The following is a 26107-nucleotide window of genomic DNA, read 5'->3' as shown; positions in this document are numbered from 1 at the left end:
ACATATCGACGCAACAAATCTGATTTATCACATGTAAACATAGCCAAACACTACTCTGAATCATCAACACGTTGTTGTTTTTGATCGGCTGTGAGTAAACGCGGCACCCACTTTAAAAAAAGCTTTCTCAAGGTCAAATGTTCATGCTTAATTGTAAACATACTGCTTTCTGATATCTTCACGGCCTTAGCTATCTCACATAATTTCAATTTACGATTAGATATAACCAATTTGTGGACTTTTTTGATGTTTATTAATTGTAGTAACCACCTCAATTGTACGACCAGAACGTTCACCATCATCGGTGTCTGTACGACCACGTTTGATTTCTGCAAATAATAACAAATGGTTCTTTTCGATGGAGCAGCATCCAGATAATACTTTTGAAGCCACTACTGAGCTTGTACAGTATTTTTTTCCTGAAGAAGCAATGATATATAAACACACGAAATTGTTTCGAATCCATTTTTCTGGCAATAACAAAAGTAGCGTGACTAAAATGGCAGTCACTTTTTTCTGATTAATCGAAATGTCATGAAATTTTACAGACTCCGAATGAAACGTTGCGCTGCTCTGATGAGAAATAAAAACGTGGAAACCAGTAGTTGTTCTCTCCTTTGAAAAACGGCAAACCACATATTTGAATTATCACATTTCGAAATAATTTTAGAGGTGATAAGTAGATATATCATTTTTTATGTGTATAATTTGCAGATATAAACTGTACGTAAACGTAAATAACTTTTATATTGTTTCGCTAATTAATGACTACGCCAATGAATATTGATACTTGTTCAATTCAATCCAATTACGAGTAAATATCCTGCGGTGGGTTTGCAGTTTTCAGTATAAGTAAAAACAAACGTCATCCGATGATCAAAATTGCGCCGTTCAATCGCTTTAATGCCTAATCTAAGAACATTAGAAGGGGACGTGTAAGAGCGAAAGAGTGTATTTGTGTTTAGGTCTAAAGCTCGTTTCATGTACAGCTGACATCGACAGTGGTTTAATCAAATCCCTTGATTAATTGGGAATCGGTTTAAGTAGATTGTTTCGTTATAGACAGGTTAATTTTATTGAGTCTTAAGATAATGTAGTAGTTACTACAAATGTACTGTACAATCCGATAATTTCCAGTTAGATGAATGTAACAGAAAAACTTTTATATTAGTTGAGCTTTTGAATTAGGACAGTTTTTTAAATTTATTTATTTATGAAAATGTTTTAGATTCACGAGATATTAGCATGAATTAAAAGTTTTAAAGTTTTTTGTGCAATTTACGAATAAGAAAATATCAATCATCAATAACAATACTTTCGATTTCAGCGTCTGAATATCATTCAGCAGAGGTTACAAAAACAGCAGTACTTTTAAAAGGTATCAGTACAAAATAATGAAGAAAAATACCTTCAGTTGCTTTGATAATAGAATAAGTTAACTATACTAAGGCCTGATGTATTGAGATCCGAAGAACCTTGATACATGGTATTTGCAGTGGGATGTCGTAGTGAAGGCTAAGTAGTATACCAAAGACAATTTAAAAGCTAAACCGAAATCATGATGATGTCAATTGCTATGTAATACAGATATTCTCAGGATACAACTGCTTCTGAGCGTATCAATATTTCATCAAACGCGGTGGTTTCCAGATTTCCTTAAGAAGATTTCCAGAAATTGGTCCTTGAATAGACAACTCAACCAGGAATACTGGTAGAGGTAATTCTGTCATTAAAGAGTAGGTTGAACCAGTACAATGAAAGATTTCCTTTTAACAGAACGGTTAAAATAGAAAAACAATGACTTCAACTGTAAGAAGGAAGATCAGCAATCAAATCCTCTCCAAGTGAAATAGTGTATCATAGCGAAATCGGCAGGGTAAAAGAAGTCCTAGAAGAAGAAGCTTTTCAGTCAGTATTGGCGACCAAATCCAACATACCCGACTGAACAACAGGTTTTGATGCGCATGTGATGTGATTTGCAAGTACCAAATAGTGGGCTTTAAATATGTCTTTTATAATAAAACGTTGTGTCCCAAAGAGGTGTAATTGATTCAATAAGGATTCAAGGTTCTCAAATTCGGTCAATTATTGACTGACTGACTGAAAATAAATATACCTATTTTGTCTTTTGCGTGAAAATAATGGTAAAAGTAAGAAATAGATGAGGCTGAACAAGATAAATTGTTTTCATCCAAGCTTCTTCTTCATCTGTTAATTTGAAAACCGTGTACAATAAGTTTTACTTCAATTATTTCGGAAACGACTTGCTTGGTTTGTATGAATTTTTTTGTAATGTGATCTAAATTATGGTGGTATTTCAATTGTTGTCAGATCTCTCATATTTCTGGAAATATAATGAAGTTTGTTATTTAGGATGGAGTACCTTTTATTTTTTTCTTCTCTCGGGTGATTTATTAAGAAAAAACTTAGTTCAATATATTCCAGGCGTAGCTAAATATTTTTATGTGTAAGCTTTCTTCAAAGCTTGGAACTAATTATCGATAAATTCATATAGCTGAAGCTTCTTTTCATTGATTACATGGTTTTACAGTTTCAAAAGCATTCTTTTACTGTTATTCTTTGTTATGTTATGTTATTATTACTTTATGATGGATGGTGAAAAATATCTTTCCACTTCCTTTCAAACTGCGATTTTTCATATTAAAATAATAATAACGAGAGATAATTCAGAATTTTCATTAAAAATTCAGAATATTACCATTAGCCTTTGAACACAATTTTATCCTCTTGTGAACCAGAAAGCCCTTCGTTCTCTCGCAGCTCATGACGGAATTCATTAGCTAAACGATTCGTTATTCTAAATTCACCTTGGCAAATACTCTTTTCCCAAGGGTACGTCAACTTAATAACTTTATAGCTTTCGTACCATCACATTATATGGAGGAGGGAAGTGCTTGTCTTTTAGAAAAAGTATATTTCTGCTAATAATTAACAGTTTTTGTTAGAAAGAATTATTGTTGAATTTAGTATTTTTATTTATAAAATATTTCAATTACTAAAGAAACCTAAATATACAAATAGAAAAACAAAATATACGCATATTATGTAAATAATTTAGTCTAATGTTGCAAGAAATATTTTGATTTATCAATTTATTGATTCACTTTATGATTAAGACATTTTAATTTTTTACATAGGTACTAAATTAAACATGAAAGAAAAAACTTCTTTCCACATCAACTGATGTAATAAAGGCGGTTTTTAATTGCTGATTATTACAGGATCGAATTAAATAAAATATCAACTGCATGACAAATAAATTAAAGTCAATAATTTTTTTCAATCACATATTTGATTTTTTGGACAATTGTTTTATTAGTGTTATACTTCGAGTTAATGGTTAAATAGATTCTTCTATTTGTGTTATTATTCTAAAAACAAAGCTATAATTGATTTTTATAAACAAAAGTTGTTCTATTTCTGTGTTTTCGAATGATTGTCATCTTTTAGTTGACAAAAATTCTTGCAATAAAATATGGGAGCTTCCAACCAAGTGCCCCATCTTGTTATGATAGGTAACACTGCAAGAGTCTTGCAGGCCCGTCTCCAACCAGTCTCGCCCATCACTACAAAATAAATAAGAGCCGACACAAATTGGTCTACACTCTACACTACACTAATTTCAGTCTGAAAATGCCCATATATTTTCTTTGAAACGTTTATATGGAGAAGGGCATATTTGACTCACATATACGTAGAATATAGGTACCGGATAAATACCTTCCGAAAAATTGTGAAAGGAAACCAAAACTTTTTTATTTGCAATTTCCTCACAAAAACCAGTTGAGCGTCGCAGCTTTAGTCTGAAAGAGATCAAGAGTTGTATAATTTACTATTTATTCACATAGCACGACTAACAATGCAAGTACTGGCGAGTTATTACCACAATTTAAGAATTGTTCATTTGTGTAGTGATACAAAGTAGTGAAATTTCCTTTACTACCACTGACTTCTTCAGCAGCTAAATAGCATATTATCAAATACAACCCTGGCTAGGAAGAGAAATTGATCCTGAACAGTGGGGTTGGGAGTTGAAAAATAATATACTACATCTAGTACGACTTTATTACCACCAGCATCCTATGATCTACTGAACACCATCTTCTCTAATTGTACGAAATATTGTGGCGGTAAATGTGGATGCAAAAAAATTGGATTGAGGTCATGAAAAGTTTATGAACATTGACGAGGCCAGTCATGCTTAAACGTAGTGTCAACAAAAGATGGAAATGATGAAGATGATGTAGATGTAAATCTAGAAATGAGTCCGCGACTATACTGATAGAGAAACTGAGGATATCGACAATAAATAAGAAAAATATGTACCAAAGTTTGTATGGATTATGCGTACGAGGGAAACCATGTTAAAAAAACCTTGCATTGTATCTCGTAGGTGGTGAGAAACCGAGGGCATCGTCATGATATAGTCGCTTTCTCAGCGCTCTACTCCGAAAATGGTTGCAACGGACATTTTTTGTAAATAAATTCACTATCAAATTTATTCTAATAACTGCTATTGACCTCCGAACCTCGTGACCTTTTGACCTTTATAACTTTTTTAGCCGGCACGTTTATACTTTCTATTTATTTATCCAATCTACATCCAATTCTAAAGGAACTAATAATAATGCTTAATAAGCTTCCGGAAATAATTATAGTAAAATTTAAATTATTTTTTAGTTAAAATGGTATGTGACACAAAATTATATTCGATTAAAAGTTAAAATTTCACTTGAACTGAAACATCTAAAGGCCAGTAAGGGTTGCATATTTCCGTTGAGCGGTCGTAACAATTTACCTCTACACGATCCGCGATTTGTCTGGGGGCGAGAAGCATCTCCAATGGTCCCCATTACCGCTGCCGACGAGTAGATAGGGTCCATTTGTCACAGTCAACTCGACTTAGCATATCACACCGCCTCTCAATTTGCCAACCCCCCAGCACCGCCACCGTTTCGAATTTCGCACCGAATTTCAATTTTCAATTTCCTCGAATTTCCTGATGACGACCTTTTAAGTGTCACTACCCTATCGACTCATAAAATACAACTCCATTGACCCACTTCATCTCTTCTGTCTAATCTATTGGGTATTTTTTACTGCCGTAAATGACTGAGGTACATTGTATAGAGGAAGTTTTTTTGGAATTTATTGAAATCCGATAGACTAACAATACGGTACTGATTACTCCGTAGTTATATTTATTTAATCCTGGAAATAGTCTGTTACTTCGAGGGCTATTTACAGAAATACTCAGAATAGGTTGAACCAAACGGATATCACGAATATTGAATGCAACATATACATGCTTCTTTGGAGGTATTTAGCTATTGCTGATTTTTTTTCTTAGACAGGGTTGCTAAAAAGATACTTTCATTCGATCGTTCGTTGTGTTACTTTAACTAGAGATTATGAATTGAACAAACACGTATTTTGTTTTCAAAAATAATGCATTTCTGAGACACGTATCGATTGTACAAACATCTTGTGTTTTTTTAGTAGTTTTGGTTTAGGATTAATATTTCCAAACATCAGTACAATTCTGATAAATCTCTTTTCCTCAAAATATGATAATTCGGGCTAATACAGGATGTGTCAATTTTAATTAGATCTTGTCTAATTTCACAATGATTTTCTATGTCTCAATATTTTCTACTTAAGTAGGTAGTTTAAGGCGAGGATTACGAATTTGTACAGAAATTTTAGTGGAATACATCACAGGTCTCTTTCATATTAATGCAAATTTATTGGAAAACGAATATGTGGAACTAGCACAAAATCAAATTATATAAACACATCAAAATAATCTAAAGGACTCGAGTTGAATTTATTTTAACTTTTGTAAGCGCTCTGGTATTATCGTGAAATGTTTTGTCATCCACGGGTCATAAAATATTCGTAATGGCTTTTGAACTGTTGGCAAACATATGGTAGCAATATTTTCTATATTGATAACGGTTCATTTAGAAAGATGAAATTACGACATTCAAGTCGCGATGAGCAATTGAGAGCAGCGAAACGTTAGAGAAAGATACACCTACCGTACAAGAGCAACGTATTCCTATATAAGGTTTATTATCTTGCAGACATTACGAGATCCGACAATCACTGTAGATTAGTTAACAAGTGAGAGATATCGTATACAAAATGTCATTATGAGCAGCCAAACTGTGAGGAATAGATTGCACGAGTTCACTCTTTACACCCATAGAACGCTTCGGTTCCCAATAACTATGGGCAGTCGCAGTATAAGATTAGCATGGGCACACGTACACTTGAACTGGGAACATCAAGAATGGTGTAGGTACGCTTTTCGCTGACCAGGGGTTGTACAGGTAACAAAGTGATACAGTTATGATATGGGACGGTATTCGTATTGAAGGAAAAACTGACCTTTTGTTACTGGACGGCTATTTAAATGCCTTTTATTACCGTGACAACATTCTGCAGCCTATTGTACGTTCAACTGCTGAACAAGTAGGACAGAATTGCCAGCTCATTCATGGCAATTCCCGTCCACACTCCAAATGAATGATTATCTAGGAAATTCTCAAATTCATACCTTATCATAGTCTGCGCAGTCCTCCGAACATTTTTAGAATTCAATGGGACGCAAGCGTTTGCTTCAGCAAGGAGCGTTTTACATGAGACAACAGCTTTTTGATTGCCCTTCTAACCTAACCACATCCACCAATTGGTGATCGACAATCTCATTACCAGCATCCCTACCACATACCAGGCTATGGTTATTGTAAGAGGAGGCTATACAAACTATTAAGATACTTTTCACTATTCGTATATGTTTTTATACTATCATACCAAATTTATTAAAGTGATTCACATTCATTGTCTTTTGGGTCCTCAACTTTTGTGCCAATTCTCTCTGATTCGGTATAACCCACATAAATTTGTAAGTTACTTGCTGTTCTAGCAGAATAATATTTCAAAAAATTAAATCATCAATCAATTGTCAAATATTGATGTTGTATACTCTAGAAATCCCCTGATAGAGTGTTATTCATAAATTTTGGATCACTCCGTGCTTATACATAAGAATGTGATATTTGGCATTGAGACTGACTGTTAGGAGGGCGAATCTTTGGAGGAAGTGAGGGAAGAAACTAATACGTTCCACGCAACGAAAAAATATTCGTATATTCATTTTCTTCTGTTACATGGTTTTGAATAATAAAGTTCAATCTTTCATATCACTTTCCAGATTTATCATAATACACCAATTTATGTAGTATATGAACAGTAATGAGCGAAAAAATTTTAAAATATACTAGTTACGGTTTTCTCTAAAATAACTTCAAGGATAAAAGTAAATAAAAATAAATGAATGCTTGCACATATTGGAAGCAAATCAAGTCATTTACTCACTTACTGGTTGAGATAAAATCACCAGAAACAAAAATTTACGAGGGTCATAATGATTTTCATTTTTTAACATAATCTTTCAATCCTTCCAAATTATAGCTACCGTCTTCCCCCTCAAAATAGGCATTTATAGGTGATTATGTATTCGATAAGTTCCTCGTCTCTCCTGCAAGTGAAACTTGGAGGTAAGGAAACAGGAAAAAGTTGCTGGGACAGATCTGGTGAATACGGTGGGTGTTTAACGAGTTTAAAGTGAATTTCGTTAATTTGAGCCCTGGCGATCACCGAAGTATGAGAAGGTACGCTGTCCTGATGGAGAAGTACTTTATTTTTCTTCAAATGCAGTCGCTTTTTGTAATCTCTTTCTTTTCCTTATCAAGAAATGATGCGTAATACTTTTCAGTTATTGTTTTAGCTTTTTGAAGATAGTCGATGAACACAACCGGTCACCATCACTTTTCCGGTCGATGGAACCGGAGGAGGTATATTTGCAATTCACTGTTTTGACTGTTTTTTCGTTCAAGAAAGTGGCGGATCCAGATTCCATCTACAGTTATAAATTTACGTGAAAAATCCAACTCATTTTGGTTAAAATACGTCAATATAGCCTGGAAAAAAACAGTTAACGCTACACCCAATGAATGGATTTCTCACGTCTGCTCAGTTTTATGGTTTTAAATGTTGGTGCAGAATCTTTGTACACAGTGTTTAACTCCTCTTTCATTTGCTTAGGCATATAGCTTTTCGACCACAACTATTCTATGAGCCCAATGCTCAATTTTTGAAAAATCTTCACAACGACTCACTTTATTATCAAACAAAAAGTAAGCATCCTAAAGAATGAAAATTTAGGAAGAATCTCTCAACGCATGCGCAAATACATTTTCCAATATATAACCCGCGTATAAACCTACCCAAATAGCATTTTTCTTGCAGCTCGTAAGAACGTTGGAGTAAGATAGCATATGAGAGAAAGGTGATATAATTCATTGCTGTAAGAAAAATGAAAATACCTAATATCACAGATTTCATAGTCAAAAACTCAAATCAAAATTTACGAATACTCTCACTCATTACAACCTAACCACGAACTAACAAAACATCCAACGTAATTAAACAATAACATTACAAAACATTCTGATATAATTGAAGTTTTTTTCTATAAGAAGTAGCTAGGTAAAAGAAATTTTTCTGAAAACCGATTATCCTAGTCCAGCTTCTACATAATTCACTCACCAATTGGTTCTATCGAAGCAGGATCTGTCTTCAACCCAAAATGGTTTTGTTCACTATCTAAATTTGCATTCAATCAATGAATTAAAAGAAACTAATATAATTTTGTACTAGTAACATTTCTAATCACAACAAGATGAATCCTGATTAGCACAGAATACTATCAACCAAGCTAGTTCATAATACTCCTGAATCAATTCTAACAGTAGTTATATTATGTGCTTTTTAGCACAAATTGATATTTGATGTTTCTCTTCATAATATATTTCTGACGCCTTATTTTTTTCTTGGTCTGGTCATTTTGTATATGATTCCAAGTTGTTAATAACCGCTTGACGATTTAGGAGTTGATGTCGACGTTGCCAACCAGCTCTAATGGAAAACATTGGTAAAATATTCGCTGATGGCACATTCGGCATCATATTAGGAGATACTATGGATACATAACTTATACCGTTTTCTATTGAATTGCAAAGCAGGAAAGATCTTAATAAGAAATCTTCCGAGTGTACTATTTATCGACCCAATAAAAGTCAACTTGTGCTCTGGTGGGTTGAATTGAAATTTCGCAAAGAAATATCCGGGCTGATTTTAAAGTGGATCACAGGAGAGAGACTGGTCGGTCGAATGCGGTTGGTTATATGAAAGATACTTGGTTAGTGATGCTTGGAATTTCGAATCGAAGGAACGGAAGCATTCAAAGAAATAAATATTTTTTTAATGGAAAAGTCGATGGTTCATAAAAAAATTTATGATTTATAGATTATTAAATAGTACTTGGGAAAAACATATAGACAACTATAGCATCACCTCTATAAGTGTTCTTTTACAATGAGAATAGTAAAAAAAGTTTATATAAAATATATTTATACGGTGTGGAACAGCCAAATGGAATAAAATCGTTACTAAATAAATGAGGGCATGTTGATAAAAACGCTTGGACATGTTGAGTTGTATTTTTAAATGCGAATTTTTTTCAGCAATAATTATACAGGGTGTGTCATGTGACAGTACCAATTTTCTTATTTTAAACGCAACACCATGTATAGCTTTCATTTTTTGGATCCTTCAGATAAATCTTGACAAAATTCTGGACACAAAATAACCATTATTTCATGAATTAAATTCTAAATTTACCGTCTATAGAAAAAGGAACAATAAGCAAAATAGAAAAGCAGATTTGCAAGCTTAGTCATGTAAAATATATAAAAAAAGTAGTTGCCAATTCTATTGATGACAACTGAAAGTGAATATTTAGAAATGCTCCCAAATAATGTCGTGCCAACAAACTTATATTCTGATTTGACGCCCTTAGACTTCTTTTTGTGGAGATATGTTAAAAGTATTGTATATAAAATAGAATCAGTTCCACCTATGATGTTGAGTAACGAGAAGAAATTTCTATGGCAGATTAACATGTTGCTAAGACGCTCGCGGCGAGCATTTTGAACGTCTCCTACGTTGACATTGATCTCTTTTTGTTTTTTTTTTATAATATTAAAGAATAATGGTATAACTGATCACTGAAGCAAATCTCCAATTTCGTATCATCACTTGCTGCATTGGTAACTACTTTTTTTATATGTCTTACATGACCAAGTTCGCGAAACTGCCTTTTTATTTTGCTAGTGGCTCATTGGGATATATGCAGAAATTTTTGAAATGTTTCGTGATATTATCACATACAGTTAACGAAATTTAAACGACAATAGCACTGATAAGAGCTAAACGAGAAATAATTATTGAGTGTAATGTAGCGAATTTGTTGTAACAAATAATATTATTTTTACAATGTTAATTTTTGGAATACATCTAAAAACACTCAATATTTTTGTGTTGAACATTGAACATGAATTATGTCTAGAATTTTATGATGAAAATAAATAAAATACATACGGTTGTATTTAAAATAAAAAAGTGGTGGCTATATTTGAAAAAATGCCTATCTAAAAATACAAATCGAAATGTCTAAATGTTTTTCCCAACACAACCGCATTTATTTCTTAACGAATTTATTCCATTAGGCTGTTCCACGCCGTATGCTATTCAACATATTCAAGATTTTGCATGTACGAGGATTGCTACTTAAGTTTTGATATAGACAAATAAAAACAAATATTTCTAATTGGATATAGCTATTTTTTTTTCAAAATATTCTCCATTAAGATCAATACACTATTGCATGCGTTTGAACAAATTTCTTCCATTTGCATTGAGGTACCTCCAAAGCAAGAAAAATGTTGACCTCACAATTTATTTTTAATCTGAAATTATTGGGTGGTAAACAAAGACTGTACCCATAAATTCGACGGTTTTACTATTTTGTTTGAGAGCTCGCATTGTCGTGGTGGAGAATGATTCGTCATCTACGATTGGTTTCCCTGATTTTTTAGAAAACTTCTGGTAAGCAAATGCTGGCGAACCAAATGAATTGACAGTTTTACGTTGCTCTAACGGAACGATTCGACATGTCCAGTTATTCCGAGAAAACAGACAACCATTTGTTTCAAAGTGCTTTGTTCGCGAACTACTTTTGTTGCAATGTTTTCTTGCACAACAGCCAGTTTTGGACGACATTCACGAAATTCATCCTGCAGCGAAGTGCGACGATTGCATTCGGAGAACCAGCGAATCACGGTGACTCGAGTTGGTGTCGAAGCGAGTTGATCGGCACAATGCTGTTGGTTCAATCACGTTGAAAGTTATAGAAAATCATCGCATGAAAATGTACCTATAAGAAACAAGTCGTCGAAAATGAGACGGGGTAAGAAGTTAATAGGAGAAAAGGAAATTTATTACTTTTGATGTGATAGGGAAAATTACACATAATTAGTAAAGAATAGGCGTCGCGTTTTAAGACGTTTTTTGCAAGGTGCCTACTGTAGATATCTAAAAAGATCATTGACAACCGCTATGTTTGAAAACTGAAATACTCAATACATTTCTAATGATGTCCTACACATGTACATTCCCCATTTGAAAATTTATGTATGATTAAAAGGAGTGGGTTGACAACTATCTGTTTGTAAGAATATGTCTACTTCGAAGCAAAACCGACTATTAAATCTAATAGTTACCGCCGAATTTTGGGGCAGGCAATTTTCTGTGGCACAATCATTACAAAGAAAACAATGATATAATAGAAAGCAATTAAAACAAAAATTCTCTTAAACTATCCAGCATTTATACGACATATAAATTTCATTATCTGAAATGATTCACAATTATATTATTTCCAGTGAATCGACGATTGAATTTAACGTAATTTTTCAAAACTAAACGGTAAAAATAAGAAAATTTCAGGTGACTGTCAACTCTGTCGAATAGTTTTTCATTTGTTCTAATCAACCATGAATGATTTAGAAATAAAATCACAAATTTAATTAAACGAGTCTTGGAACTATCAAAACCATTGATAGTGGTTTATTTCGAACTTTGCTTTGTGATATTTTCTTATTTCAAATGAAACAATAGAATTATTACATTGTATTTAACACAAACCCAGTACCGGTTTTAGGGGCGCGCCAAGGCCAAAAGGACGTCACGCGCCTGCACGGACAGCGCCTTGATCCGCGATTCAATTAGTTAAAAACATCACCACAGAAATAGAAGTTAAAATTAAATAATCAATTTAATTGAAACAAAACATAAATCAATTAATCATTTAAAAAGATAATTTTGTATACATTCATTCTCATCGCAAGATTCTACTACATTGTTGAATTAACTACTGTATGAAAGCAGAATAATTGAACTTTTCCAATTGATATTTTTGCAGAAAAGTAGCATAGTAGCAATAAGTATAGTATAAGTTATATGATAGCAACAAACATCTCAACTCAACACAAGTGCTAGAGTCAAAACACAAAGTGGTGAAACAGAAAAATTTATAATAAATAATGGCAAGGTATGCATTATCATCAACAACATTATTTATTTTAGCCCTCGATTATCTAACAAAAATATAAATAAAAAGGACAATAAGAAATATGGGTGCTCAATTAATAGCATACGCGGACGTCTTATAGTAACAAAGAATGAAAATATAATGAAAGAAATTATAGAAGAATTGGTGACAGAAACTGAAACAATGGGTTTAGAAATTAATACTAAGTATGGTATGAAATGTAGCAAGAAGAGAGCAGAAAAAAGAGGTAAAATAAAACTTGGAAGATGTGAGTTTGGAGTGGTAAAGAAATTCAGGAATCTAGAAGTAATAATAATTAAAGATGGAGGTAGAATAGAATAAATAAGAGGGAAGAGACAAGTAGCGAAGAAAGCACTTGTTGCAGATAAACATATGTGGACGAAAAAATAAATTAAAATGAAAACGAATCTTAGAATATATAAAACAACAAAATAAGAATAATGGTTTGGTGGACGCAGAGAGGGACTTAAGATGAGGACCGAGGTATAGATGGTTGGATGAGGTGGGGATGGATTTGAAAATAATGGGGATGAGAAACTGGAAGATGGCTATGGATGTGCAGAAATGTAGAATGCTGGTTAACAAGTTGAAGATATAAGAAAATGTAGAATGAAAAACGCTCCGCAAAGCTAGAGAGAACGTCTAAGTTCCACATAAGAGACGGTATGCTATTATATATCAAGTACTCAAAAAATCAAGTACTCAATCTACCCTCAGTACTTATCCATTATCTTTTTTTTTTTTTGAATAGACAACCAACACGTTTATTAGAATCTTGTTCACACCATATAGTTCTAAAAATGACATCGATTATTTTATCGTTAATCATAATTATACTGAATATTAAGTGATAGAATAGATTGGTGAGGGTACATTGTGAATGGTTCTCACTAGGCTAGTGGAGATTAAACGTATTCGTCAATATATCCCTTTTATTCTCTTCGAGTAGTAGTTGTGGATAGACGGGCGGGTTGGATGTCAAAATTGTTCCGGATTCTAGATTCAGTGCACGGAACGCTGACGTCACACACAGCGTGCACAGCCTCCCCAGAACGTTATGTTTAATTTATCGCATGTCTATGTGTCCGTCCGTCGTCGAGAGAGCTGATGCTCAAATAGACTGGTCGAATATTCTGTTTTAACAAAATATTCGACTCAAGTAAAAGATTAGAGCAATTAAAGAATGATGCGGTATGCGACAATTCTATTATAATTTATTTTTTAGCATGTAGATCATTGTGTTTTGGGAATTTCTAAATCAACAACCTCACAACTGAATGATTTTATATACATACTTAGTTATTGGGAATTGACAAGTCATAAAGTCTGCTGAAATTATCTTATGCTGTAGATATGAAAAAGTTATCTTGAAGGCGAAGACAAGGGCAATGAATACAAATACTTTTTAATAGAATATCGAGAAGTACGAATCAATGTGATAATGAGCGCAGTCATAAGAAATAAAAGAAAACCAGTTTTAGTAAACTGTGAATAATATTTTAACACTAAAAAAAATTCACTCATTTAAATAATCACAAATTAGTTTCTATGAATTCCAAGTTTTCATATTAAACTGTTGACAATACTGCTCCTCGCCCTGCTTTGAGTCTTGTTTGGCTTTATGTTGGAGTTCTTGAACGACCTTCCTTTTTGAAAGGAGTGTTTCAAATGCTCGTAACAGTTCAAGTTCAGCAACCTCTTAAATTTCAGTAGAAGGTAACATAACATTCATACGTTTATTTTTGGAATTAATTTTGTAAAAATCATCATGTTTGAAAGCAATATCGAAGTTTTATGTGTAAAGTTTAAGAGGGAAAACATGTGAAAATCTAGTCCCAAAACCAAGAAGTAACAAAAAATGGAACAGTTAACTCTAAAATTAGGGTGCAGCAAGAAAAAATTTAAGTCTTATAAAACTTAAAAATCTTGCTGTATATTATAGCTGATTGTTTCGCTGCTATTGTTCCTGCTAAAGATGACTTTGCGTTGGCAAAGTCATCTTGCCACTTCAAGACTCAGCATCGTAGCCGTATAGTGGTGAACTATCATGATTTATATTCTACTTCTATGTACTAAGGTAAACCATTTTATTTTATGTGAATATGGATATTTTTCCGCATTATAGTGACCCAGTATCCCCTAATCCTTTTCACTGTTCATACTATAGACTTGATTCATTATTTACCTTTACTGATAAATTCCAATCAGTCTTTGATCTCTCCACTCTTTCACCTTCTTGTCTTTCTAGGAGCAATGCTCATATGATCGATACCACACTCATCATTCATAATAAGCATGAACATCTCTTAAGAAAGTATTTTAATAAATCTCATTATTTTGGCATTCATATTGGTAGCGCTCTTATTTCAACTGATGAACCCATAGGTTTTCTTCTTTCAATTCAAACCGTTTTCAACGACCACCCCAGTCCACAACATACATCTCATCTACCAAATTGTCTTTGATCAAGAAAACTTGAATTATTGGTAATGAAAGTGCAGAATCACCATGCGAAGGAAACTGTGACGAACAATAATCCAAAAATCATATAATCATACGATAATCAGAAAACTCCGAATTACCCAGAACACCTACTGCAAACACCTAACCAACAGTTTGATATGCTCTAAAGAGATATATAAAATATAATTAAGAACAGTGATAGTTACTAATAGTTCAAGTAAATGTATGAAATGTGTACGCCAAAATCGGTACTGTTGATGCACGATCAACTAAAATAAAAAAAAGTTGAATATAATCGAAAACGTTCAAGTTTCGGTCGATGGTATCAATATTAGTATTCGTCTTGATTTTAGGTTCCTCTTAATACAAAATTAGTTTCAAAAGAGACCTAAGATCAATACAATTTATCAAGAATTAAGATCTAAGAAGTTAAACATTCAAGAAATAATACTATTCGTTGTGTTTTTACACTAGACTGAACATATCAGATTCGAATAGCACTAAAAATCGTCGCTTTGGTAGTTACCGAAAGTAACGTGCCTTAAGAATCAATTTTGAAGCAACTTATTTGTTCAAAAAATGTATTCCAATATTCAATGGCGCAAGCGACCGGTCTAATGGAAAGCAACATAGGACACAGAGGCATTAGAGGCTCTGATAATTGTGAGTAGCGTGTTACATGTCATGTTTACCTATAAGGGATGACAATTATATCACAGGTCATTTAATTTCTGAAACTATCACGCTACTGTAGTACATCAGGTACATTGACATAGCTAAAAGTGATAAAAGCAATAACGTGATAACTTGATGGAACAACATTTGAGTAAAATATTGTTGTGAGTAATAGCAGTTGTATGGAATCGTAGGATTAGATTGAATAATCGGGTAAACCGTCATTAATGTGATGTATTTTGAAATCAGTACTGTGTCAAGTAGTTTGTTGGAATGATACTTTGGGACTATTAGTGCCCGATTCATTCACAGGGTTTCCATGTACACCAATATTACATCGCTTCTACCATTTATGTCCAAGATTTTAATTGACACTCGTCAGTATTCTATTATTTAGTCATAAACAATATATTCCAAACAATTTTTGGTCACTGAATCACCGGATTAAGCTCAATGCAACTTGGGGATCTTTCAAAAATTTTTACAAGAAAAACCTTTTGTACACCATTCCTGACATTGAGAAGGCCACACAAAGCATATGAAATCCTAGAAAAGCTCCCAGTCATTTATTGAACTTTGGAATGAGGACATTACTAGCTAAGAACATAACTTTAAGTTATCCTCTAACACTTTTATAAAATTAATTGCCGTATTTTTTATCGAACTTCGTAAAAAGTGGGCTTTCAAAAATTCAGCTCTGCTTTAGCTAAGTCTATTTGTACATATTATTATTAACATTTTGCCGACATATTCACATCGGTTCAAAATTTAATTAGCAATAAAGGGATAATATTCAGTCAACTGAGAGCAGATGCTTAAATACACATGTAAAATATCTAGCGAAACTCTACATGATACTAATATTATAAGACAAATTAATCTTTTACACAAAAAGCGGAACGAAAATTATCTTGAAGCAGAATATTTCTCTTTGTTTGAATAAACTAATTAATATAAATTTGTAGAGAATTATACGTATAAGGAACTATAAACTAGGAGATTTTGAGATTACAAAAGTTGTTTTGTCAAAATAGAACTGAGTACTTAAAAGCATTAAACACAAAATGAAAACACCCTAACGAGTCTAATTACGAGGGGTGACTGCAATATTTACGAACGATGAAAAACTATACTAAAATTTCATGACATTCTAGCTAGTGTTACGCAAGATTTTTCTGACGACCGGAAATTGATATTACTTCCATTAATTAGTTGAGAATTGTTTTTTCGAAATCTAAAAGATATGCATGCAGATATGCAAACGGTTATTTAAATCAATTTTCTTATTGATACATTTATTTTTTTGTGCAATATATGTTCCTAAAAATATAAGAATATGTTTTAAAATTTAAAATTAGTTTTTTTAATAATTTTTGAAAGAAATTTAACGTTTCGACTTTTCTTCAAGTCTTTATCAAAATATGATAAGATGATTAATTAATTTTCGTTCATCAAAATAGTTGTGGTACTTTTTTAAAAGGACATCTTCCATGGTCGGTCGTTTTAATAAGATATCTTGGTGTAAATTTTCAATTATAAAAAAATCGATGACGGACAATGATAATAGAAACTAAAAAGAACAGCCTAGCCATAGAATAGGAAGAAATTCGAAATTTCATATATTGATCCATTGTCCACCAAATGCAGAGGTTCACTCCAATGGGCAAGGCTCCAAAAGTTCCAAGATATTGACACTGACAATTTGCTTATTTATATTGATCTATAGATATAAGTATATATATGATTGATAAAGAAAGATCGAAACGTCAAAATTTATCTTTCTTTTAAAAGCTATAAAAAAAACTATCAACTATTTTCAATACTGTTCCTCATCCTCTTATAAATTGTACTGGCATGATACAGAAAACAGAAAGTGCATATACCGAAAGCATTCAACCAGTTAACAACGAGTAAGTATATTAAATAGAGCAATACCTTCTCTTGCGAAATGGTGAATGTAGTATGCTAATTGCGGCCGGGCCCATTTACATAATGGACCATATTTAAACGTTAAACTACGACGCCGACGTACTAAAATTCTATTTATTCGTCGCTTGACTTAGTCTCCGCAATTCTGGGTCGCCCAGAAGATAAAGCCAAGTTCGAGGAGATTCCTAACCAAAAATATGTTCATCGAAAAACATTCAATCAATAATTATTATTTTTAAGAAAGTTTTATGACTTTAACATTAACTAATATTTTGGCATTCACTGACTTATGATGAGTATGATGAATACATATATGTCATCTGTCACTGCTCTTATATAGATAATTTAATGTTGTTTACTCATCAAATTTATGTGTAATTTGATTGTTTTTACAATTTTTTACCTAAAGCGCACCAGACAGTATAATTTTGTGTGTTGGTGTCGTGGTAGCGCAAACAGTGTGTTCAGTATGAATGTCACTAACGCACACTAGAGCGAAACACCAAATTATTAGACATTGAAGTTTTATGGCCAGACTGTTGGCCGAACGATAAAAAGTTAAACGTAAGCCCCCATTATTTTTTAACGAGAAATCGATTTCTATATTTAAATTTGAATTTTGATGTTCAAGGTATAGGTACCATTCAATTTACAATAAATTTTTCGTACACACACAACTCCTTACGAATATTTTCGAGTCTATATCATGAATCAATCCATTGTCCATATGCCCGTTAATAATATTTGAAACTCTGTTCGTTCTGAAAAAATTGGAAACTTGGCGATTTTTGTTTATATTGCTATTAAAGCTATCCTGATAGTAATTTTTTTTATTTAGTTACTTTCTTGTTTTTAGTATTCATATCAAAGACAATTATATGTTAATAAAGTATAAGCAAACATTTAAAACAAAAAAACTGGAATTCATAGGGACAAAATTTGAAAAAAAGGAAGAGCTCAAGGGAAAAAAAAATTTCGTAAGCCGGTACGAACCCGCAGGTACTTATTAGTGGAACTATACACATCCTAGTTAATTTCTGTGGAGGTAGATTTCTAAGCGACTTTCCTTATGATTGTTTTAAATTTTTTTCATTAAAATAACTTTAACAGTCTATAAAAGTTCAAGCTGCATAAACTTAAATTATGATAATAAAATTGAATTCTCGTAAAAAATATGATTAATTAATTTTTGTTCATAAAAATAAATTATTTTTAAAAATTTATTTAACACAAAATTACAATTAATTTTGTATTATTGAATGATTGCAATTAATATCTTAAGCGAACTAACTATAATACATTGAATGAACTATATATTCAAGAGCGATACATATATTCATTGAAAAGTTGTTTACAAATGTTCGTATTTATAATAAAATAAATGCTGACAGGGTGTTTACGATATTTAATGCTATTACGTTTTATTAAAATAACCTTCTAGAATTTTCTCCATATAATTGTGGTACTTTTTTAAAAAAGGACCTTTTTCATGGACGGGCGTTTTAATAAGATATCTGTAAATTTTCAATAAAAAAAAACGATGACGGACAATGTTAATAGAAACTAAAAAGAATAACCTAACCAAAAAATACGGGGAAATTCGAAATTTCAGAATTTGATCCATTGTCCATCAAATGCATAGGTTCGCTCAAATGGGCAAGAGCTCAAAAATTTCAACTAAATTTACTGTTTAGACGGGACATGGATAAATGCTGGATATTTGGTTCATCACAAGTACCAATAGACAACGGCTTATAACAGCTCATAAATGAATTGACTATGAATAGAAATGGCATGATCTTTCTACAACTGAATCGTTTTAGTGAGGTACCTCAAATCATTACTTCGTCATAACAAATTATTTTTGCCAATTTACAATTTACCATTGTACGAAATCAGACACAACCATTAACCAATATTTCAAAGTATAATTATATTGAAATACTATGAATAAATCAGATCCCTCCATAACTGGCGCTTGATTTCATATATTTGTGAATACTGATAATGAAACTGCCTAATTTCATTTTTAGTTTGTTAGACTAATTATTAAAATGACCTAACATAAAAACTGAAGATGTTCTATGAAAAATGCATTATAGTTGATGAAATCTATCAAGTTATTAACAAATTATAACTTTCTGGCATTTAACCCAAGTAATGAATAATAAATTGGAAATTGTGTGAAGTTCTAGATGAAACGTGTAGTTTAATTAATATTCTAGAATAATTTAAATACATTGATCTCGTTTGTAGATTATATACATGCTCCTGTAAAGGTTTTGCTAACGATTCACTGGGTTTTCACTGTTTATGAAAATAAAAAATTACAAAACCAATAAACGCCACATGATAAATTTCAAGTACAAATCTCTGACTTGTTATATTTGTATACGTAGTAGATTTATTATTTTAAACAATTCTTTACATATGTACTTTAATATGAGAACACGAACTAAAAAAAGTAACACTTAAAGTGAATTTAGGTGAATTATTCGAATTTCTAAGCAATCATAACAAACACGTTGACAATATAATTGTTTGGCTTCGTTCCAACAAATCTACTTGATGGACACTTGACCATTAGATTTATGGGTCGTTCCGATTTATGTTTCCTATGCCATCGTTCAATGCTAATTGTGGTCATTTAGGAATTTATGTTCCGTTTCTACGATTTAATGGCAGCTCGCTAAATTGACGTCCACAAAAACTCACAGCGAGAAAAAAATAGTCGTATCGAATTAATGACAAACATGCGTGTTTTTTTGTTGTTTTTTGTGACGAATCATAGCGGTGTAACACAACGTTGGAATATATACCTTCTTGATATGATATGGATTATATTACACTACTACACCAAAATAATACTAAAATTTAGTTTGAAGAGCCAGTAAATGTAATGGTTTGCACGTTTGCACGAGTGTTTTTCAAACAAGATGTCAGTAGTTTTCCAATAGAATACAGTAAGTAGAAAAATTCATACACTATAAAGGGTAAAAAATTTGATAGATCCTGGGTACCAGTCATTGTACCAGATATAAAAATATTTTTTTATTTCAGTTTAATTTGCCTTCACAAGGCTAGTTAATGTGTTATGAACTAAAAATTATATAGTGCTGTAGTGAAGCTTTAAATCATATTCAACTGAACTGTTATTTCTGCAGTGTTGTTAGAGGTTTTTTTGACATGGTTATCTGCAGTTTCTTTTCTAGTGATTCCAATCTCAGATAGAAGGAGATGAGGTATGTCATGAATGTTTGGACTATTGTGCTGTCGGTGAATCATTAAATATGTCTATAGGAGAAGGAGAGAAATTTGAGTTAGTTATTTGAAGTATCTACGCAACTGAGATTTTGCAGAAATACTTTCACAAGTGTGCTGGGAAATTCGTATTTATTGTAAATAGTAATTGCGGTATCGATTATATATTTTTAATTTAAAAAGAAAAATGAGGTAGAGAAAGCAGGGAGTATTTTAATGCAAAGGTGGGAGCAATGGAAAGATAGAATTTATATTTGTTCATAAGATATTGTCAAAGCAGTGAGGCAACAGAATAAGAAAAATGAGAGGATTTTAAAACAGCATAGGAAAGAGAAGAGCGTCTTAAGAGGAGAGGTGGCTTATTATCTGCAACATACTTCGTAGAAGGTATCAAGGCAAAGGAGAAGAGCGGATTGTGAACAAAGTTTGATATATAAATGCTATACTTGAGAGCAGACATGTAGATAAAGCAAACGTAATCAAATTAAATACGGATTAGAGATCTGTAAACTCTCTGTCAATTCGGAGTTAAAGACTAGATGTTTTTCTAGAAACTTTTTGAATGTAGAAGGGAACGTTGATAAATATCATCTATTATTATATGACCCCCTACGATTAAAATACCGTTTAACTTGAAATAGTGTTCAACTTATTTTATTTACAATAAAATAACATTAAAGCTTACAATTAATTCTTTTTTACTAATTTCATTTTTGGTTAGATGCCTAGAGTCCACTTTTGATGTAAATATAGACCGTCTTAGCGCTGTATTCTACTTGTAAAGTTCTTTTATTTGATACCCATCACCCATATCGAAAAATATAGTCCGCCACTTATTTGGAGGCCATATTAGATTTCCTTTTTTTTATATTAGTGTACTTTATTTTACGAGTGAATTCCTTTCATTATTTGATACCTACATCGAGGAAGTTGTGAAAAATATGTAATCAGTCATTTTCTTGGCTACGATATTGTATTTATAGTGTCAACTGAATACAATAAATTGTATTTTTATCAAAACCTAATAGGAAGGGGAAGTAAATTCCAACTACTATAGTTAACCCAAAAAAATAAACAGAAAGAATAGGGCAAACTAAACAAAACTGTTCAAAAACAACATGTTTTTGTTTTAATGTGGCGAGAACAAGGGTAAAAGCATGTATCCTGTACTGAGGAGATCAAAGGATATTGAAACCGAAATTTATTGCTCTTTTGTTTGTGAGCATACAGTGTGGTTCGTCAGATTTCAACCTTTGTTACGTTCTAGTCTTATCATATTTTTTTTATTATTATATTATTTTATTATAAACTAGAGATATTTCTCTGATTACAATTTTTTTGTTAAAACCACATATTAGGAATATCATCCAACCCAATTGTAAATTGTACAATTTTTGAAGAGAAAAAAATAATTCAGAAATTAGCACTAAACTAAATACAGACAGTAATCTAGAAGCCAATGATACTAAAATATTTGAAATAACAGAACACGAAAATTAAGTGGTTATGAGGAAGTTTTAAAAGGCAGTAATTGAGGAAGTTTTTTAGTATTGTTTAAAATAAATTATTTGACATTAAAAAATGATTCTGACTCATGAAACGTTGAAATAATATAAAATCGCATTCAGTACCGCAACGTCAAAAATACAAGTATAAACAAGTTTTGATTGGATGATGAATGAGTGAAAAACAAAAATAGTTTGTAAAACTTTTCCAGCGACGTGAGAGAAATTTCCATTCCAGGTAAATATTTTATGCATTTCTACATTTGACAAACAAAATCCTAAGTGAGTTAGATGCTTAAAATTGCATTAATCTCGAAAGTTGTCGAGTTCTTTTCTTTGAAATACTCATCCTTGGGGAATTTCTGAACATACTTACTGTTTACAATTCTAGAAACTTGAAGGCATTACTTATCTAGTTAACATATTAACTAGTGTTCTACATTTCAGATATAAATATTTGAAATATGAGAATATTTTCCAAACTTATTTGTCGTTGTTGAGTGTTGACACAACCGCAGTCACTTTATATGAAAAATGTAGTTTTGATTTTCCATATCCGTAACATAGAACAGAAAAAAATTGCCTTTAAGCTCAACATATTCGTATTTAACCTAAATCATTTGGATAAAATGTGACTCCTCACTAAGTTAACGTATTATAGATGGTCGGGTGCGTAACGATAACAAGTTAGTACAAAATGTAAACAAACAACACAGCAGTTTTGTAAAGGACAGATCGTATAAATCAGAGCTAAAATACTTATATCAGTTCATATTGTCACTTGTGTCCCGATAAGCAATTCAAGGACTCTTATTAAAGTAATTCATTTACTTTGGATATGTGCGAAACAACGATGCCTCTTGTGAAGTACGAACAGGTAGTGTAAGTGTAAAAACCTCAATGAAGTTTTAATTAAACTATTCACGTGTATAATGGTAGGTACCACCCTTGAGTATGAATATACGAACCAGAATCCATACTTCATTTCTTTTTCCTGCAAGTTTTTTCTTCTGGTAATAAACTTTATAACAATAATCATTTTTAGGAAAATGTAGTGAATAAAATTGAACGTAAAAAATGTACTAACGCCGTAGAACTAGTAGCCTCAAATTCAATTTTTCGTCACCCAAAGTTTTCCACCTAAAGCACCAGATGGCACTGCCCTTCCCAAAAATAAAAACATGGGCTATAATGACAACATTTGTTATCATATCCTGATATGGATTTTTTAATAAGTACTTCCAGTCATAGATTCAAAGTTAGAAAAAGAACAATGCTAACCAAGTGCAGTACTTTCTTCACTCATGGTGACATAGTGGCAAAGAACTCTTTGCAATACATTTTGCTCACTTAGTAAGTTCCCAAAATTTGGAAATTTCGGTTCCACATGAATTAACTGAAAATAACAGTAATAATTACGATTCACTCTTTTCTCTTCAAAATCAATTGTTACAGTCGACAAAAAATAGGTTCTTTGTGTTAATATGAAAGGACGGTCATAATGGTTTGACCAAAGCGTTTTCCTCTTGGGAAACATTGAAATAATGAAAAATGGCTAAAAAGGGCTGGACCGATTTTTTAAAATCACAAAAATATCACATACATATAAAGAGATTAATATGCCAGCTTAGCGTTAGGCGCAAATAGTTGAAAACAACGACGAATGTCGTTTATTGAATTTTGTTTTATTTGAAGGAATTATTTTGAAAATATATTGGAAAACGATTGTTACTAGATCTGATATTTTAGTTGTACTTATTTCCAACAACAAATAACTAATAGTACTAAAAAGACTCCAATAGAAACGAGAAGTGTGTGCAATAAATATTTTTATTTATATATTTATTCATCTCATGTTAATGTTCTCTTCATCTTAGTTTACTTTTATTGAAGTTAATTTTCCAATAACTGCTTCTCTCCCTCCTCCCAATTTCAAATTCTAGATTAATATTTCCTAACTGCTCTAATTTACCATGTCTATAAATTATTGGAGCTCATTTAGTAAAGACAGAGATGACCCATTATCAGTTTTTATTATAACTATTACCCTCAAGTAAATCATCATTAAGTTTATTTTGTCTGCTTATTATGATACAAACGCTGTTTGCTTCATAGATGGCGGTTTTTATAGAGAAAAAGGTGTCGAACTTGTTTAATAATGTATTAGCTGATTAATAGTTGCAGTATCATTTGACCCAAACCCTCTGTTTCCTGAATGTCGTCGTTAACAGTTATCTTTCTCTAGCTTCACCAAATAATTTATTAATGTAACCTTATTGATGTCTCGGATTCCTTTGAGCCTACTATTAACTGTCATCATCAATATCAGACAAGGAATGTATTAGGTTTAATATAATTTAATCAGTTGGTGAAGTAAATTAAATGGTTTAATATCTCCGTTATGAGCCTACATCTAAAACTCAGATCGGTCTTTTGTTGTTTGTTTATTGGTTTTTTTTCCAATTAGAAGCAATAGTTATGAGAATGTGAATAATCCAGAATATTTCAATCTTGTCAAATTAACCAAAATAAAGAGTTGTGTAAAATCAACATCTCTACTGGAACAGACGGTTTTATAATCCCATCCTAACTGGTACTTTAACTAAAGGTTTCTTTAGATTAAAGGGCCCTTTAACTTAGTTGTTAAAGTGGAGTGGTCTGATAATCGATTTGTAACGGTCTCTCAAGTAAAGGCTCCTTTAAGACGTTAAAAGGAGGTTGAAAATACTCTGTCTTTTTCCAATATGTGTCGTTAAAAACGAAGCAAATTGAAAGAGTAGAAGTGTTGTTTTGTCGCTAACATTTCTTTTGGCTTGATCTTTGGTGGCTTGCTGTTGTGGTTTGTATTTACCAATTCAATTTCTCATTTCAATTATTCTATTGAATAATTATTTTCATGATTTTTTACCGTAAGTAAGTTTCTTGTTCTTATGATAAATTCATTATATACATTTTCAGCGTTTGTATTCACAATTTCCAATGTTGTCATGAGGTATCTCTGAATGCTCTATCCGCTGCCATCCACTAAAAGATGTCTTCCAAAGTATCCTTCCTCAAATTGTCTTCTCAAAGCACTGTTAGTGAATATTTTCTGGTCGTGAACGGAACCTTGCCAATGAACTACAATGTTGCGAATCTGAAGCCGAGCATCTGACATAGTTTGTACCTATTCTTAACGGCAAATTGGCTATTAAATTCATCCCGAATTTGATTCAATAATGTGGGCTTAGTAATTGGATATCATTCCAAAAATAAAAATGGTTGTTATATATTTCCAAATAGTTTTTTTATGTCGATATATTTTTCCTCTTTCCTCTTCGGATGAGCTTGAGCTCGTTCTTAATGTAGCACGATTTCTAGCCATTGTGCCATAAACCTTTTATTTTTTAAACTTAGTAAAAAGACCCCTGGGTCAGCTTAGAATACACACATACTTTAAAGTTCAAATTAAAAGAATTTTTTGGCTAAATGGCAATTATATAACGCGCGACTTAATTAAATTGGAACTTTAAATTTAAAGCTTCCTCTAAATGTATCATGAAACCGGTCGTAATATTATCAAAACTAATTTATAATAATCAATCACTCAATAAATATAAGATGTGCACCTCAACAGACATCATTTTCCCGCACGGCATAGCATCTATAAATCCCTCAAGGTTACTAAATGGGAACGACGTTGTTAGGTCAAATAATGTAACAACTATTAATC

General features: G+C 32.0%; 1 protein-coding gene across 10 annotated transcripts in view; it reads right to left on the bottom strand.

Moving 5' to 3' along the window:
* The window catches only part of LOC130901333 (calmodulin-binding transcription activator 2-like), a 488194-nt gene that overhangs the window by 385776 nt on the left and 76311 nt on the right, over positions 1-26107 (bottom strand). The gene's annotated exons all lie outside the window — the stretch shown is intronic.

The sequence above is a fragment of the Diorhabda carinulata genome, chromosome 1 (assembly GCF_026250575.1).
Source record: "Diorhabda carinulata isolate Delta chromosome 1, icDioCari1.1, whole genome shotgun sequence".
Lineage (NCBI taxonomy): Eukaryota > Metazoa > Arthropoda > Insecta > Coleoptera > Chrysomelidae > Diorhabda > Diorhabda carinulata.
This window is presented reverse-complemented; position numbering and strand designations above follow the sequence as displayed.